Below are 19,479 nucleotides of genomic sequence, written 5' to 3'. Positions count from 1 at the left end.
TGGCATATCCATGAAAAGCTGAAACCATCTCTGCCTTTTTTAGGTTTTTTGTCAAGCAATCTTAGGTAATTTAAATGACCCAGCCTAATAAGTGCTCGTCTGAATCGACAAATAGTCAAATGATATGAACAGGCAATTTTCAGAAGAAGAGATCAAAGCTATTTATAGTGATATGAAAATGCTCTAAATCACTACTGTTTAAAAAATGCAAATTTATAAGAATACAATCATTCCCCAATTGAGAAATGGTCAAAGGCTATGAACAGGCAGTTTTCAGATAAAGAAATTAAAGCTCTCTATAGTCATATGAAAAAATGCTATAAATCACTATTAATTAGAGAAATGCAAGTTAAAATGACTCTGGGGTACTACCTCACACCTATCAGATAGGCTAATATGACACAAAAGAAAAATGATAAATGTTTGAGAAGATGAGGGAAAACTGAAACACTGATGCACTGTTGGTAGAGTTGTAGACTGATCAACCATTCTGGAGAACAATTTGGAACGCTGCCTAAAGGGCAATAAAACTTTGCATACCCTTTGATCCAGCAATACCACTACTAGATCTATATCCCAAAGAGATCATAAAAAAAGGAGAAAGGACCCACATGTACAAAAATATTTCTAGCAGCTCTTTTTGTGGTGGCAAACAATTAGAAACTGAAGGAAGGCCCATCAATTGGGGAATGGCTTAACAAGTTGTGGTAATGTAATAAAATGTAATAGAATACTATAGTTCTATAAGAAATGATGAACAGACAGAATTCAGAAAAACCTGGAAAGACTTACATGAACTGATGCCAAGTGCAGTGAGCAGAAGCAGGAATCCTTGTACACAGTAAAAGCAACATTGTACAATGATCAACTTTGATAGACTTAGCTCTTCTAGGCAATACAATGATCTAACATGACTCCAAAAGACTCACGATAAAAAATGTTAACCACATCAAGAGAAAGAACTATGGAGTCTGAGTGCAGACTGAAGCACACTATTTTCTCTTTTTTAATTTTTTCTTTCTTGTGATTTTTCATTTTTGTTCTGATTCTTCTTTCACAACATGACTAATGTAGAAATATGTTTAATATGAATGTACATGTATACCTTATATGAGATTGCTTGCTGTCTTTAATAAGGGGGAGGGAAGGAAGAGTGGAGGGGAGGGAAGTAGGCATAAAAAATTGGAACATAAAAGTGAATGTTGAAAACTATCCTTACATATAATTTGAAAAAGAAAATACTATTAAACGGAGAAAAAATAAATTGGGCAAGTGGAAGATAATGACTCCACAAGATAACAAAATCAAAAGAATGAAAAAAATAAAGAAAATGTGAAGTATCTCATTGAAACTCCAGACAGAACTAGATCATTATCAAATGGCCACAAAGAGCTGATGAAAAGTACAGCCAAGATGTTGAGAACTACAAGAGAGAGCAGTAATAGGGAACACAGTAACAGAAACAAGAAGCACAAACAGGTAGTGACTGCTGAGAGCAGAATCAACGAAGAGCTGCCGGAAACAAGGAATACTGTGCAGACGGATGAAGCCATCGAAGGGCGCATTGTGATGGAGGAACAAGCGCTGGATACTCCTAATTAGAGATGAATTAATAATCAACCAACAATTTATCAGTTCTGGTCCCATCAAGCTATACGTCTCTCCAACTTGTCCACAGGGATTTTTTAAAATGCCCCACTGAATGAAATTCAGATGGTATATAAAATCATAAATCTAGAGCTAGAAGAAACCTCAAAAAACCTCCTTATTTTAGAGATGAGGAAACTGAGGCACAGGGTGTTAATATGAGTCGCACAGATAGTAAGCATCAATGGGCAGATTGGAACACATGTTCTCTGACTGCAGAACCAGTACTCATTCCACTGTATTATACTTTCTTCACCTACCTGTCAAAAAATCCAACTGGTTTGTAATGACTTGTTATTAATAAGGTCTTTCTGGTTTTGTAGTGATGGCCTTCTCTTCTTTCTAAACGGTAATAAATGGTTCCATTAATAATAATCTGTTCTAGAGTTTGTACAGTCTTCAAAGTATCTTTGAGCTACCGCGTCCATTTTCACATCATCCCCAAAGCATACCATGAGCACGATTTTTACCTATCTATTCTTTGGTGGCATTTCTTCATTCTTGATTTCTCCACAAAGATTAACAATGACTGTGCAGCAATTCTTTATGCAAATTCTTCCAGTACCATGGAAATCCCAGGTAACTAAACTAATTAATGGGAACCATGTAGGTTGCCTCTTAATATCTCCTCACTTATCATGGGTTTGAATTTAACATTAATCATTTTTCTTACTTCCTTACCAGTTTAAAGATACATCCTTGTTAGAAAGATCAGAAGAAAATAGGATTTTCTTTAAAAAAAACAACTCTGATCATTTGTCTTTTTTACTTAAAAAAATCAGTCTCCCTATTATTTTACAAATGCTATAATATCCAAGCTATATAAAGAATTAATAAACATTTAAGGATGAGATATTTTCTTTATATAGGTCATAGGAGATGAACAGGCAGTTCTCAACTGAAGAAACATAAGCTATCAACAAAAACATGCGAAAATGCTCTAAATCATAAGTAGGAGAAATACAAATTAAAACAATTCTGAGATTACAACTCATATATACATACCACAAGCAGGTCAAGGTAAGAGGAAAAGTGCCCCCATATAAGAATATTTATAGCAGCATATTTTGTTGTAGCAAAGATATAGAAACAAAACATGTGCCTATTAATTGGGGGGAAATGGCTGAATATAGATATATGATTTTATGATAAATTCGGAGAAAATGGAAAGATATTTAAAGGGATGCAGAATGAAAAGAGCAGAATCAGGAGAATGATTTGCCTGATGACCAAATAAAAAAATGAGAAAAAATCATTTCAAAAGACCTCAGATCAAATTCCCAAGCAGTTGTGGTTTTAAAAGTCTTTTCATGAAACATACCTCCAACCTAGGAGCAGAGAGGTTATGGACTAGATCAAAAATGAGACATGCATTCCTAAACATGGCCAATGTGTTTATTATTTTGCTTAACCACAGATATTTGTTACAAGGCAAGTTCCAGTTGCGGATAAGGGGAAGCAGGAAGTGGATAGTGATTGAAAATCAATAAAACATTTATAATTGCTCAGAAGAAAAGAAAAAGGAGTGCCCATAAGTGCATGAAATACAGTGCTTTTGTTGCTGCTTTGTTAAAATTTATGTATATATGTGTTTGTACATATATATGTTTGTACATATGTACATATATGTGGTTATGATACATGTTTTAATATCTTAATGCTGCACTAAGGCTTGAGGATACTGTTCACTGTTTCATATACAACCCTTTATCTTATTCTTTGTATATTGAAATGTCTGGCTTTGCTGAGAACTGTTAAGTTCACAACAATAAAAAGAAAAATTTTAAAAGATAAGAAGTGGGTGAGATACCCTGAAGTAAATGTGGAAAAATTGTGGGAGACACTTTGTTTAGTTTATGGTTCCCATTTAACTTCTTTTAACTGAATCTCCTCTCCTTTGAAAAAAACACATTTAAGAGACAGCAAGAATTTCATTTGCTTGCCACCTAGATGAGCTGCAGGTTCAATATACTTTGGGTAATTGTAAAGTAAAGAATTAGAAGAAAACCCAATTTTATTGCATAATGTTGTCATTTTATTAGCCAGTTTATAAGATGTTATTCACCATGTCTTTCTAATCATGTTCTTAAAGATTTCTTTTAAATAGCTTGACAATGCTTAATTTAGTTAGCAGAACATACTGTCTGAGATTATTCCCTTTATGAAATGTAAATTGGATCTACTCACTGAGTCTTCTAAGGAGGAGATGACATTTAAAGTTGTGTTACAAGAGCACAGAGACATAATCTCTTTGATATAGAGCCCTGCAATTGCCCCAAGTTTCTAGTGATGCCATTTTATACTTTGTCCAATTGTATGGTTAAGAATATTTTCGAGATATTTCTTGCATCTATAAAAGAAAAAACATCTTTAGGCACAGCAAGATTCATTTTTATAAAGCATAGATGTAGATACCTAATTCAAACTTTAAAATGTTTAGCCTGTAATTTCCATTAATTATAGTGTCTGATATGGATTACTGCTGGGAAATTAAAACATAAAAGCAACATTTCTTCCCCTCTTGTATTTATCCAGAAAGAAAAAGAAATGGAACAATAAGAGATACACTAAGGAAAAGCTGCCTGTTCCTAATGTATTAAAGACATTTTTTTAAAACTTGTTTCTTTATTCCACATAGGCCAAGTCTGTGTGTGTATGTGTGTGTGTGTGTGTCTGTCTGTCTGTCTGTCTGTCTGTCTCAATACAGAATAAAGAAGTAAAATCTATCCAATCTTTTTCTGAACATTTTCTCTGCCTCTATTCTTCCCTCCTCACATTCTGACTTGAATTTTCATAGCCCTCCTCTAAAACTAAATGAATTCAAACCCATGGAAAAACTGATTTGAGAAAAGTCATTCCTCCTACTAACCTGATGGGAGAGTCAATTTTTTGATTTTCTTTTAAAAAAAATTAGTCTTAAGTCTTTGTCGGTGGAAGAAAACTACTTGGAAAGGGAAATTTTAAGACCTCAAGTTAAAACTTCAATATTTATTCCTAATTTCACCACTGATCTGTTTTGTGCTGTGAGGAAAACTAATTTGGGAAAAGTTATCACACAAGGAAATTCACAAGTTGCACTTGAAAATTAAGCTCTTGTGTGGACTGAGTTAATGTTGAGTGCTTTGAAAGAAAAGCACTGTACAATTAAGTAGGGAACAGCGGTCTCAATATATATTGCCTTTCATCATTTGTCTTTCCCCAAATCCTTACTAATACATACAATAACCTACAGTTGTTTAGTGTTTTATGTTTCCAAAACTATAATAACGTATGTTTTAGAGTCATCAGCTCACTTAATCCTCACACTAGTTCTGTGAGCTAGGTAACAGAATTATTAAACACATTTATGGTTGAGGAAACTAAGTTTCATAGAAGTTAAATAATTTGCTGTAATAGGATCACTATTGACCAGCCCCCAGATCCCCTCCAAAGCAATGCAAGCCAAGCTAGTTCTTTCCCCCCAAAATCAAGAAAGCTGTCTCCAAGATTTCTTTGGGCTAAGGAGCTCACCTCTGTTGATCCACCTTTCCAATGGCCTCTAGCCTTATTTACAAGTCTTTCTAGTCATCTAGGTATTCCCTATCTTGAGAAATAGATAAAAGTAAAGACACTGACTTTATCATTTTTTAAAGTACCTTTTTTTAAAAAATTTAAATTTAAAAAATTTTCTTCAGTCAAGTATTTTCTCTGTTCATCTCCTCCCCTCTGAAAAAAATTACAAAAAAAATGAAACCATTGTAACAAATATGCATACACAAACAAAACAAAGCACCATAAGGGCTATGTACAAAACTCTATGTCTCATTTTGCACATCTAGCCCATCATAATCTCTTTCAGGAGATGGGTAGCATTCTTTATCACTGGTACTCTGGAATTGTGTTTAGTCATGCATGAATCAGAGTTCCAATTTTTCAAAGTTGTTTATATTTATATATTTGCATAAATTGTTCTGATTCTACTCACTTCACTCTATCAGTTTCTATATGTGATCTTAGGTTTCTCTGAACCTATCCCAACCATTGTTTCTCTTAATATACCATAATTTATTTAGCCATTTCCCAATTGATGAGTACCCCTATAGTTTCCAATTCTTTGCTAATATATAGATATACATGCATACATACATACATATGTTGGCATAGTTCCAAACAGCTTTCCAGAATCTCTGGGCCACCCCACAGCTCCAATAGTACCTATTTTCCCTTGGACACTCCAATTTTGTCATTTTCATTTTTTAAATCAATTTTGCTAATCTAATATGATTTGGAATCTTAGGTTCCCTTTAATGTATGCTTTTCTTATCATTTAGTTATTTGGAGGATTTTTCATATGGCTATCGAAAGCCTGGGTTTCTGCCTTTGAAAATTCATTTTCTTTTACCTCAAAGCTGCTTTAATTTTATATTTCTCTTATTATTGATGATTTGGAGCTTATTACTAGTAATCCAATCTATTACTAGCTTGAAGTTTTGCCTTTGAAAAGTGACTGTTTATAACCTTTGACCATTTAGCAACTGAGGAATAGTTCTTACTCATAAATTTGAATCCAATCCTTACATATCTTGAAAATGAGACCATTATTAGAGAAAGTTGCTACAAACAGTTTTGTCCCATTGAATTCCTTCCCTTTTAATATTAAGTTCATTGATTTTCTTTGTGCAGAAACCTTTTAATTTGCTGTAATCAGAATTGTCCACCTTATCCTTTTTTTCTAGTAATAAACCCATAGATTTGAGTTTCTTTCTTGCTCCTTTTTTTTCTTTTTGATGTGACCTTTTATATCTAAGTCATGTACACATTTGAAACTTATCTTGGTATATGGTATGAGATTGTGGTATAACCATAATTTCTTTCAGATTGCTTTCTAGTTTCCCCATAATTTTTTTTTAATTTTTATTTTATTTTTTAATTTGTGGAATAAAACAAACACTTCCATAATGTAGTATAATTTTTAAAAGAAAAAGATGAGGCAGAAGTTCGGTTCTCGACCATAAGCGGTCTGCTTTCTGCCAAGGAAAGCCAGCACAGTCAAGGAAAACATACCTTGCCAATACCCAGCATGATAACAACCGGGTTGTTGCTCCAGGCAAGGGAATCTTGAAGCAGATGAGTTCACCGGTAGCATTGTAAAGCAGCTGCAGTCCATTGGAACTAAGAGCACAGAGGAAAATCAATGCCTGTATGGGCAGTTGTTTCTGACAGCAGATGATCGAGTGAACTGCGTCGGAGGTGTTATCCTTTTCCATGAGACACTCTACCAGAAAGGTGATGATGGTCAACCCTTCCCCAAAGTCATAAAGGAAAAGGGTGGCATTGTGGGCATCAAGGTGAACAAAGATGTAGTGCCCCTGGCAGGGACCAATGGCGGGACTACCACCCAAGGTCTGGATGGGCTGAGTGAGCGCTGTGCCTTGTACAAGAAGGATGGAGCTGACTTTGCCAAGTGGCGTTGTGTACTGAAGATTGGGCATAATACATCTTCCCCACTTGCCATGATGGACAATGCCAATGTGCTGGCCCAATATGCCAGCATTTGCCAGCAGAATGGCATCATCCCCATCATGCAGCCAGAAATCCTCCTTGATGGAGAAAACGATCTGAAGTGTTGTCAGTATGTCACTGAGAAGGTCCTAGCTGCTGGCTACAAAGCTCTGAGTGACCACCATGTCTATCTAGAAGGGACCTTGCTGAAGCCTAACATGGTTACCCCTGGCCATGCCTGTACCCAGAAGTTCACAACGGCAACTGTAACTGCCCTTCACCGGACTATGCCTCCTGTATCACCTTCCTTACTGGGGGGTCAGAATGAAGAAGATGCCTCCATCAATCTGAGTGCCATCAACACCTGCCCCCTGCACAAGCCATGGGCCCTGACCTTTTCTTATGGCTGAGCCCTGCAGGCATCTGCCCTTAAGACCTGGGGTGGGAAGAAGGAAAATGTCCAGGCTGCCCAAGAGGAATATATTAAGCAGGCCACCGCTAATAGCCAAGCTGCCCAAGGCAAGTATACTCCCAAGTGGAAAGTCAGGAGCTGCAGCCAGCGAGTCTCTTTGTCTCTAACCATGCCTACTAATTAAATCAAGGCCTTCCACCTGGGTATGCCCTAACACTCCAGGCCATCCCTCACGGTCCAGGAAGAGGCTGCGATCCCAGAGCTTTGTGCTGACCTCTCCCATCACTCCTGATTTGTGTAGTATTGTTGTCCTCTGGTGAATCTAGTGACCCCTCCTCAGCCCACTTTTTCCAATAAACAACTATTTAACAAGGAAAAAAAGAGATGATTGCACATGAAACTGAATATCTATATATAACTTGCTATTCCTTTTAAATATACAACAAAGTTATCATGTAAATTTCTTTTTTTCTTCTTCTTCCCCCCCGCACCCTAGAGATGGCCATCATTAGAAACAAATGTATGTGTGTGTGTGAGTGTGTGTGTGTGTAAAATTATTCTATACATGCTTCTATTTATCAGTTATTTCTCTGGATGCAGACAGTATCATACGTCCTTTGTAGTTAATTTGGGCATTTATGATAGTCAAAATGACTTATTCACTCAAAGTTGTTCTTAAAAAATAACATTGCTGTTATTGTTTACAATGTTTTCTTGGTTCTGTTCATTTTACTCTTCATTATTTTGTACAAATTTTTCCAAAAATTCCATGCTAAGGTAATCATTTTCTAAAATGACTGAGTTCATCATTTCTTATAACACAGTAGTATTCCATCACAATCATATACTACAACTTGTTTAGCCATTCCTGAAATGATGACATTCCTGCAATTTCTGGTTGTTTGCCACCACAAAGAGAGATGCTATAAACATTTTAGAACATACAAATTCTTTTCCTTTTTCCCTAATCATCTTCAGAAATAGATCTAGTTGTGGTATTGCTGGGACAAAGATTATAGGTTATTTAATAACTCTTTGGTCACAATTCCAGTTGCTCTACAAAATGGTTGGATCAGTTCACAAGTCTACCAACAATGAATTAGGGTCCCAGTTTTTGTTGAATAGTTAGTCCTTTCACTAACAAAGAAGACCAAAACATACAGCCAGAATACTTATGTTTATCAAAGAACTAGACTAGGTTTATTTGTTTATGAAGTTCGTATGTTAAATTTGTTCCATTGATTGACCTCTCTTTTTCTTAACCAGTACCAAGTCATTTTGATGACTACTCCTTTGTAGTACAATTTGAGATCTAAGATGACTAGGCCTCCTTATTTCCTTTTTCTCCATGATTTCTCTTAAGATTTATGACCTTTTATTCTTCCAGATGAATTTTATTATTGTTTTTCTGCATCTGTGAAGTAACCTTTTAGTGTTTTCATTGGTATGGTTTTGAATAAGTATATTCATTTGGGCATTGTCATTCTTATTATACTGGCTCAACCTAGCCAGGGGTAATTAACATTTAATTAATTATTTAAGTTTGTCTTTATTCCGTAAAGAACATTTTGTGGCTGTATTTGTATAGTTTCTGTGTATTTTTTTTTTGGTAGGCAGAATCCAAAGTATTTTGCACACTCAATGATTATTTTAAATGAAATGTCTTTCTTTCTCTCTCCTATTGGATTTATTTACTAAAATAGAAAAATAATGATGATTTAAATGGATTTATTGTGCACCCTTCAATTTTGCTTAAATTATTAGCTGTCTCAATTATTTTAGTTGACTCTAGAGTTTTCTAAGTAAATTATCATATCATCTGAAAAAAAAGTTATATTTTTCCCCTTTGCTATGCTTGTCCCATCAATTTCTTTTTCTTGTCTTAATGCTATAGCTAGCAATTGTAAGACTGAAGTGGTGATAATGAAAATCCTTGCTTTTCCTCTACTCTTATTTAGTAGGTCTCAGGTTTAATCCACAAACAATATAATCCTGGCTCTTGGATTTAGATAGATGTACAATCTTCCAGAAGGCAGATTATATAGGTTTACAGGCAAGAGTAAGTTACCCAGCAAAACTGAGTATAACACTACAGGGTGTGGGGGGAGAGGACGATAGAGGGGAAGAGGGTAGAACTTTGCATTATATCCCAATTTCTCTCCTTCTTTATAGTGGTGGCTTTCTGAATATGTGTGAGCCTAACTATGGCTCCTTAGTACTTGAATTCTTTCTTTCTGACCGCTTGCAGTATTTTTCCTTTGACCTGGGAGCTCTGGATGTTAGTTGTGATGTTCTTGGGCTTTTAAATCTTGGAGTTTTCTTTCAGGAGGTGACTAATAGACTCTATTTTTATTTTGCCTTCTGGTTCTAAGAGGTCTTATCAGTTTTCTTTTTAAGATTTCTTGAAATAGAATGTATAGGCCTTTTTTTGGACATCGTGTTCAGAGAGTCCAATGATGCTTACTTTTTCTTCTTGATCTGTTTTCCTGGTAATTCATTTTTGCTATGAGATACCACAACTTTTTAAATTCTATTTTCAGCCTTTTGACTTTGTTTTAATATTTCTTGTTATTCATGGAGCCATTAGTTTCTATTTGGTTCATCCTTATTTTCAGGGAGTTTGTTACTTGGGTAAGGTTTGTAACTCTTGTACCAAACTGTTAATTTCCTTTCCAATTCTTTCTTCCACAACTCTTATTTCTTTTCCATTTTTCTCCAGTGCTCTCATTTATTAAAAATATTTTAAAATTTTTTGTAAACTTTTGCTTTAATCTTTTGCATGAATTCTAGTTGAACATTTCACAAGCTGTGTTTTTTGTGAGGTTTGCTTGTAGAAATATTGGAGTCATTCTTTTCTTCTGGGTTTTTGTCTTGAGTTTCTCTGAAAATGTAGCTCTTTATGATGAGATTCTTTTTGTTTGTTTGTTTTCTCATTCTTGTAGCCTACTTCTTGACTTTGGGCTAGACTTGTAAATCTATGTATCTATGCTAAATCTCTCCTTGACTCCAATCATAGCCATTCAACCGATTGCTGGATCACTCCACTACATTGTAGTAGAATGCAGAAAGGGGAATAATGTATAATAAGAGTGAAAGGATATATTGGGACCAGGAAAGTAGAGTTTCTATATAGACAATAAGAAGCCGTTGGAATTTATTGAGTATTAGAATAATATTGTCATATCTACAATCACTTTGGCAGCTGTGTGGCCTGTATACTTAATGGGAAAAAAAATTAAGGCAGCTAAATTAATTATGAGGTCATTGAAATAGTCTAGAAAAGAGATGATGAGAGCCTGAACTTGGATGGTGGCTGTGTGAGTAGAGAGAAGGGGCAATATGTAAGAATTATTGTGGAGGCAGAAATAGCAAGATTTGAGAATGATTGTGCATACGAGGTGAGACTTTTTGTAGTCTTCTGTTTTGGAGTGCTTATCTACTAAGGCAATCAAGTGCCATTGATTGAATCTTGCTTTTGTTTGTAGGAAGGCCCACACCTTTTTGCTAGTTAGGTCATGAGAGGTATGAAACCCTCAAGAGGTGTGAAACCTTCAAGAGGTGTGAAGCTCTTGAGAGCTGTGAAACCCTTGAGAGATGTGAAGCAGTCTGACCCTGAAGAAATATACATATACTCTGAGCTTAGCATTTTGTTTGGGGGCTCACTCATTGGAAGAGTGTTGCTGTGGAGACTCTGGGTAGCCGTTAAGGAGCCCCCTGGTTTTGAAAACCCAGATGTTGGTGCTTCTCTCTCTGGTAACTATGTATGTGTAGCTTTGGTCAGACAATTAGAAGCCTGTCTGTTGATTTGTGTTATTTGCTTTTTTTTATATTTTCTCTGTTTGTAATTTCTGTTTGTATTTGCTCTGAAGTTCAGGGTGCTGGCTTTTTCCCCTGAACTAAGTGAATGATATATGTATATTTAATTAAAGTGAGATTGTTAACCCCTTAAAGTTGCTTTCCTTAGAAAAGCAGGTCAAAGGAGCCAAGATGGAGGCTGGAAAGCAAGGACTTCCATGAGTTCACCACCAGGTCCCTCCAAAAACCTATAAAAAATGGCTCTGAACAAATTCTAGAACTGCAGAACCCACAAAATAGCAGAGGGAAGCAGGGATCCAGCCCAGGACATCCCAGATGGTGGCTGGATGAGGTCTATTGCACACAAAGTGGAGAGGAGTGGAGCTCATCATAGGCAGTGGCAGAACCAACCAGACAGGGAGCTGGGTGGAACAGGCCCTAGCGCCCTAAATCAGTGAGCTGTGGCAGTTACCAGACTTCTCAACCCACAAACACCAAAGACAACAGAGAAGGTTAGTGGGAAAAGCTGTGGGGGACAGAGTTTGAGGTTCAGCCACCGCCCCAGAGGCAGTGGGGGTGGGAGATTGGGGGGAGGTGCAGCTACAGAACTACAGCTGTAGTTACTTCCGGCTCCAGGCCCACCTGGTGGGAGGAATTAAGTGGCTGATTAGAGCAGGAGTACAGAGCCTGTTTAAGATTTGCATCAGGTCGGGGTTGGTGGTTCTTGAGGAAGGAGGAGTGCTGGTGTGGCAGAGCTGGTTGTATAGAAATAGCTCTGAAATCAACAGTGCATCCCCTCAAGCTTGGAACAAAGTACTCTTTGCTCTACAAGCAGTCATACCCTGATGAAAAACTCAAAGGTCAAATATGTTGACTGGGAACATGGCCAGGCAGAGAAAACGCACCCAGATTCAGTCTCAGACTTTGGAATCTTTCTTTGGTGACAAAGAAGACCAAAACATACAGCCAGAAGAAATCAAAAAAATCAAAGAGCCTACATCAAAAGCCTCAAAGAAAAACATGAACTGGTCTCAGGCCATGGAAGAGCTCAAAAAGGAGTTGGAAAAGCAACTTAGAGAAGTACAGGAAAAATTGTGATGAGAAATGAGAATGATGCAAGAAAACCATGAAAAACAAGTCAATGACTTGCTAAAGGAGAACCAAAAAAATACTGAAAAAACTATTGAAGAAAACAACACTTTAAAAAATAGACTAACTCAAATAGCAAAAAGAGCTCCAAAAAGCTAATAAGGAGAAGAAAGTCTTGAAAGGCAGAATTACCTAAATGGAAAAGGAGGTCCAAAAGACAACTGAAGAAAATACTACCTTAAAAATTAGATTGGAGCAAATGGAAGCTAGTGACTTCGTGAGCAATCAAGATATTATAAAACAGAACCAAAGGAATGAAAAAGTGGAAGACAATGTGAAATATCTCATTGGAAAAACCAGTGACCTGGAAAATAGATCCAGGAGAGATCATTTAAAAATTATTGGACTACCTGAAAGCCATGATCAAAAAAAGAGCCTTGACATCATCTTTCAAGAAATTATCAAAGAGAACTGCCCTGATATTCTAGAGCCAACGGGTAAAATAGAAATTGAAAGAATCCACTGATTGCCTCCTCAAGAAGATCCCAAAAAGAAAACTCCTAGGAACATTGTCGCCAAATTTCAGAGCTCCCAGGTCAAGGAGAAAATACTGCAAGCAGCCAGAAAGAAACAATTTGAATATTGTGGAAAAACAATCAGGATAACACAGGATCTGGCAGCTTCCACATTAAGGGACCGAAGGGCTTAGAATACCATATTCTGGAGGTCAATGGAGATTAAAACCAAGAATCACCTACCCAGCAAAACTGAGTATCATGCTCCAAGGCAAGGATTTTCAATAAAATAGAGGACTTTCAAGCTTTCTCAGTGAAAAGACCAGAGCTGAATAGAAAATTTGACTTTCAAACACAAGAATCAAGAGAAGCATGAAAAGGTAAACAAGAAAGAGAAATCATAAGGGACTTACTAAAGTTGAACTGTTTTGTTTACATTCCTACATGGAAAGATGATGTGTGTGATTCATGAGACCTCAATATCATAGTAGCTGAAAGGAATATGCATATATATATATACATAAATATATGTGTGTGTATGTGTGTATGCATATGTATACATATGTGTGTGTCTATGTATGTATATATGTTGGTGTATGTATACACACACACACACACACACACACACACACACATATATATATATATATATATATATATATAGACAGAGGGCACAGGGTGAGTTGTTTGAAGGGAAGATATCTAAAAGAAATAAAATAAAATTAAGGGATGAGAGAGGAATATATCGAGAGAGGGAGAAAGGCAGAGATAGAATGGGGTAAATTATCTCACATAAAAGTGGCAAGAAAAAGCGGTTCTCTAGGAAGGGAAGAGGGGGCAGGTGAGGAGGAATGAGTAAATATTGCTCTCATCATATTTGACCTGAGTAGGGAACACCATACACACTCAATTGGGTATCCTACCCCACAGGAAAGAATAAGGAAGAAGATAAAAAAGGGGGCATGGATAGAAGGGAGGGCAGACAGGGCGAGGAGGTAATCAAAAACAAACACTTTCGAAAAGGGACAGGGTCAAGGGAGAAAATTCAATAAAGGGGGATAGGTTAGGAAAAAGCAAAACATAGTTAATCGTTCACAGCATGAGTATTGTGGAAGGGTTTTACATGATGATACGCATGTGGCCTATGTTGAATTGCTTGCCTTCTTAAGGAGGGTGGGTGGGAAGGGAAGAGGGGAGAGAATTTGGAACTCAAAGTTTTAAAAATAGACATTCAAAAACAACAAAAAAAGTTTTTGCATGCAACTAGCAAATAAGATGCACAGGCAATGGGGCATAGAAATTTATCTTGCCCTACAAGAGAAGAAGGGAAAGGGGGATGGGAGGGGAGTGGGGTGACAGATGGGAGGGCTGACTGGGGAACGGGGCAACCAGAATATACACCAGCTTGGAGTGGGTGGGAGGGTACAAATGGAGAGAAAATTTGTAATTCAAACTCTTGTGAAAATCAATGCTGAAAACTAAATATATTAAATAAATTAAATTTTTAAAAAAGCAGGTCAAAGAAACTGTACTAGCAGCCCTTCTCTGTGCTGCTGTTGTTGGTCTTTCACTGCCACAGCAGCTGCTTGCAACATTGTTGTTACAATGAGGGAAAGCAGAAAATTAAGGATAATGTCAAAGTTATGAACTCAAGATGGTAGAAGAATGGCTGTGCCTGCAAAAGAAATAACCCAAGATAAAAAGAATAGTTTTAGTGGAGAAAAGGAGTTCTATTTTACATATGTTGAATTTGGGATTTTGAAAAAATAGGCTAGAATAGGAATGGTGGTCTGGAATAATATGTAGGGATTAATAGGACAAAGAACAAATTTAGAAAGAGTGAAACAGTGGGAAAACGTAGATAGATAAATAATTGTTATCAAAGAAAGAAATGTCAGAGTTCAAGATCTTAAAGGTAGAACAGTTTGAGACAGCTAACAATGAGTTCTAATGCTATGACTATCCCTGAGGGTGTCAGTTCCTTAAGATGTTGAGGTATTGGTTGTATTTGAGGGGATTATTAAATTTGGGGATTAGACTTAAAATGAAACAAAAAAACTATCTCCCATGTATGTGTTAGGATCATATAAGTTTTCTTGGTAGGTGAAACCACAGAGATAACATTGTTCAGTGATCCTCTGATTATCAGTGTCAAATAAGGCATAAAACAGAATGCTAAAGTTAATTTCCAGAGCCATAGTGGATGTCCTATGCAAAGTTCAAATAGAAGAGGAATTCTTTAAAGATGGTAAGATTTTCCAGATGCTCTGTTTGTGGCTGATATTTGTGATATAACTGTATCTAGCCTCAGACCACGGTAGGCCTTCTCACCGAGTTCCCTGGCCACTTGAAAGAGATAGGTTGAGCAATCCAAATAGAAAAAAAAATAAAGAATGTGTATTGCCCATATTAAGAAATGCAATGCCTACATGTTAGAATGGCTCTACATATGCAAAATTAATTGAGTTCAAAATTGAATATAAGGGGGTGGGGGGAAGAGGTTGGATTGCATTTGGGAAAGTAAACAGCACTTTTAATGATACATGTTGCTCCCTACTACAAAAGCCCTTGATTTTAACAACAGTATTCTCCTGGTGGTGCCATATGGCCAAGGATCATAGAACCTCATGATCTCAAAAGAATCAAAATTGCAAGGCATTTAAAAGGCAATGGAAGGATGTATGGTGGGTGTAATGAGCTGTAGCATATTACCAGCTACACTTTGCCAGTCAGAAGTGATATCAAAGATATCATGTGTGACTGAAAATTGTGGTGAGCTGGTTAAGTTGTAAAAGCAAGAGAGAATAAATTGGCATTTCTAGTGTTGGATATCCAGGAGAAAAACCTCTAGCAAGTTGATTAGATCAACAATCTAATGAAGGATTTCTAGAAAAAGAGAGACAATATTAACCTAAGATAAAGGCACAGATAGGTCGCTATATTCCTTGGTAAATTTCTGGATCCATTAAAGTATCAAAGTAATAACATTTTAAAATATAATTCTATTCTTGGTAAATAATTACAATAAAATAATTAATACAATAGGACCAGAGGTGCTGAGTTTGAATGCTCCCTTTTCCTTTCCTTTTTAAAAAGTTTAAGTTTAAATATTTAAAACCTTAATTCAGCAGTTTCTTTAAAATGGTGCTGTCAATATATATCAGAATCATCTTGTGAAAATTGTTATTCAATATAAAACCGGGTTACAAGAGGCAAAGCATCAGAAACTGTAACAAAGTAGGGTGAGGGGAGAGAATCCTGATGGAGTTCTGAGCCAAAATGGAGCTGTCCAAATCTATTGTTTATATGTAGGCTTAATTTTGCAAGAACTGCTTGCTCAGCTTAACATAAATCCAGAAGGGCAAAAAAGCCACCTTCACGTGAAGAAATATGAACTGGAATTCATTGGTACAGCAAGAAAAAAATTCCACTTTGATCTGTCTACATGAGCAAAATTATTTCACTAATGGAATTTTTGATTCACTGTTTCTCATTTGAGCCCATGTTAGATATCACAGGCAAAAGCTATCCTTTTTCTAGCAGAGTCACTGATTTATTCTCTTGAAAAGGCAAAAGGATGGACGGCTCAGCATCAGCCCTTTGGAAGGACTTATGTTGCTTTTTTTATTCACCAAAGACATCCTCTAAGACTGGAATTGAGACAAAGGAAGTAGAAACAACTCTAATGAAAGGCAGGGCATGTGCAGGTGCTATCTGAGGGGTGCTACTGATCACTTCGCCTTAAGTCCTTGCATTGTTCACAGTTTGAAGAACACACGCCTGGATCTTTGCAGTATAATGTTCATGAAAGGGATATTAACCATTGTCCATCCAAAAGATGACTCTCCCCTACCCCATTGCCTAATATCATCATCATCATCACCATCCACATAGGGTTTTAAGATTTGCGGAGAGCTTTACATTTATTTTCTCATTTGATCCTCCCAACAAACTTGTGAAGCAGGTGCTATTGCTATCTCCATTTTACAGATGAGGAAACTGAGGCCGAGAAAGGTTAAACAATTTACCCGTAGTGACATAACTTGTAAATGTATGAGGCAGAATTTTAATGCAGGTTTTCTTCATTCCAAGGCCAAATTTTAGGGACAGAGGATAGCAACTGGACCAGTGCTTTCATTAGACTAGAGCTTCCAGGTAAGAAATTTCCTTTGACCAATGTCAGCCCATTCCTTTGCAACTTGTAGTCTTAGAGGGCTTCTTTGATCATTGAGACTTACCCAGCCAACATATGTTAAAAGTAAGACTTGACTTCAAGTCTTCAAACCTTTGAGGCCAGTCCATTTTGCCATGCTGCTTCTTACTTACTTCTTACAGTAAAATGAGGAATAAGTGAGATAGTATTTGTAAAGTGCTTAGCACAGTGATTGGCATATAATAGGCACTTAATAAATGTTTCTAGAAATTGGCATACATCTGAAGACCATACTGATGTTCTAAATTACTAAGTTCTTAAAGAAAAACAATCCTGTCTCTGGCTTTTTCCTGTCCGGAATGTACAAGTGAAGAAGCAAAGACTAAACCTTAAGTGTAGAGAGAGACCTCAGTCCTTTATTTCTTCACCATGTTATGACCTGTGAGTGCATGGCCCTGCTGCTGCTGCTGCTTCTGTTGCTGTTAGGTCTATTCCTTCTGTCTTTAGAGGAAGGAGATTGGAGATGACCATGACTTTCTGGGATTTAAATGAATGATCAAAAAACTATAAGTCTGAAAGACAAAGTCCATGACAGGATTTTCTAGGTTCCAGATGGTGAAAAAAATGTCCTAAGCAATCTGCCAATCCCAGCAGTAGCAGAGAAGCAAACCCATCAACCCATTGCCAAGCAGCACGTAAAGGTGAACTTGAAGGGGCAGATGCTCTGTAGAAACTTTGATGGGGGTAAATGCTATGCCAAAACAAGGTGACTGGGTAAAATGTTTGTTCTGTTCATGCTATAGTTTCATAGGACATTTCTCTTTGTTAGAAAAGAGAAGAAGAAAATAGAGCCTTGAACATATTGGTTATTTCAGAGTATTTAATTATATTCTTGGAAAATGTGTGCACCCCTAAAAATGTTTAGACAGTTTTGCCATATAGCAATATTGACTAGCCCAGACCCTATACATTACCTTTTTGTAAATTAATGGGTGCTCTGTTAAGCACATGCCATTACAGACTATAATACTTCATGCTCTACTACTAACTTTTCCCCTTAAGGACCATTGCAATACATACAGATTTTCATTCTAATATTATGTATAGGCACAATGAAATTCAAAGCAATGGTTACTAGGCATCAGCATTATCATTACCATCATCATCAAATGTGTTTCTATAATCCCTTTCTTCTACATCGTTGAAAGGATAGTGTAGACATTATCATCATTCTGAAAACACCCCTGTAGGTGACAAGTTATTATTCATCTCTTACAGAGAAAGAAATAGAGAAACTGATGGGGTAAGTAGAACGTTCAAAGTTCCAAAGTAAGTCAGTAGGTAATCCTGTCTCTTCTAATTCTTCTTTCTAAATATTCAGCATAAAACCAGTCACTACATCCACCAGAAGTAGAATGGGGATGGGATTGAATGAACATTCATTTTTATAATTTCAGGGCACTAGGCCATGTGGTAGCAACCTACATTGTGGTAAGAGACAGAAATGGAGAGACAGACAGAGACAAAGTGAGACAGACAGAAAGAGGTAAAAAGAATTGTTTGGGTAGTAAAAAAGAACAAACATTAAAACATCAAACAAGTTTGGCTACCAAGATGTTTATTTAGGATGTTCCAGAAGTCTTAGAGCATTTTAAGGTATTAAAAGTTAAAACTGCACTAAGATCTTTTGGGATAACCTGTTTAATAATTTACAACTGTTGCTGAGCCCATGTTGGCTTAGGTGTTGTGCAGCCTCCCTCTCTAAGGTATGTCCTACTCTGGATCCTTGCACCGGGTGAATAGACACAGTCCAGAGGGATCCTTACTTCTAAAGGGATGGATTAGGCTCTTTTGTCTTTTTATACTATGTCCCACCTCCACCCCCAAAGCATCAGGAAAAAATTACTAAGATCTTAAGTTGGGCTGATTTCTAGGCTCACCTCGAAATGTCGAAAAGGTATTCGATACAGAACGGGTACAAAACAGCTACTTATTTCCTCTGCACAAAAGAGATATTAAATGCAAAAGGCTCATAAGCACTTGCTTTTAAAAAGCTTCAAAACAGGAAACAATACCTTAAAATTACTGTTATAGTCACCTGGGAGATTGAGATAAATCTATCAAAACAAATCATTTGGGGGAACTTCTGAATAGATATTTTACATTTCACATTGCCTTTGCACTATTCAAACAATCCCTCTAGGTCCGTATCTCAGGTTAAACCCAGCTAGGGGCTGAGCTCCCTTTATCGGTGTAACCTCCATAATGCAGTAACTCTCAATATTACCAGTCAGTTCAAACCAAGTGATACGGAATCTCTGGACCTCTCTAACTCACAAGGTAGATGCCAAAGCCAGAAACAGCCATCTCAGGATCACTTTTCAGTC

The 19,479-nt window shown here is 36.8% G+C and overlaps 1 pseudogene; it reads left to right on the top strand.

The window, feature by feature from the left end:
* Positions 1 to 1,413: 1,413 nt before the first annotated feature.
* Positions 1,414 to 7,714, top strand: LOC118832041 (annotated as a pseudogene).
* The last annotated feature ends 11,765 nt before the right edge of the window (positions 7,715 to 19,479 follow it).

This window comes from Trichosurus vulpecula, chromosome 9, assembly GCF_011100635.1.
Source record: "Trichosurus vulpecula isolate mTriVul1 chromosome 9, mTriVul1.pri, whole genome shotgun sequence".
Lineage (NCBI taxonomy): Eukaryota > Metazoa > Chordata > Mammalia > Diprotodontia > Phalangeridae > Trichosurus > Trichosurus vulpecula.
Note: the sequence above shows the minus strand (reverse complement) of the source record. Positions and strands in the feature narration are given on the sequence as shown.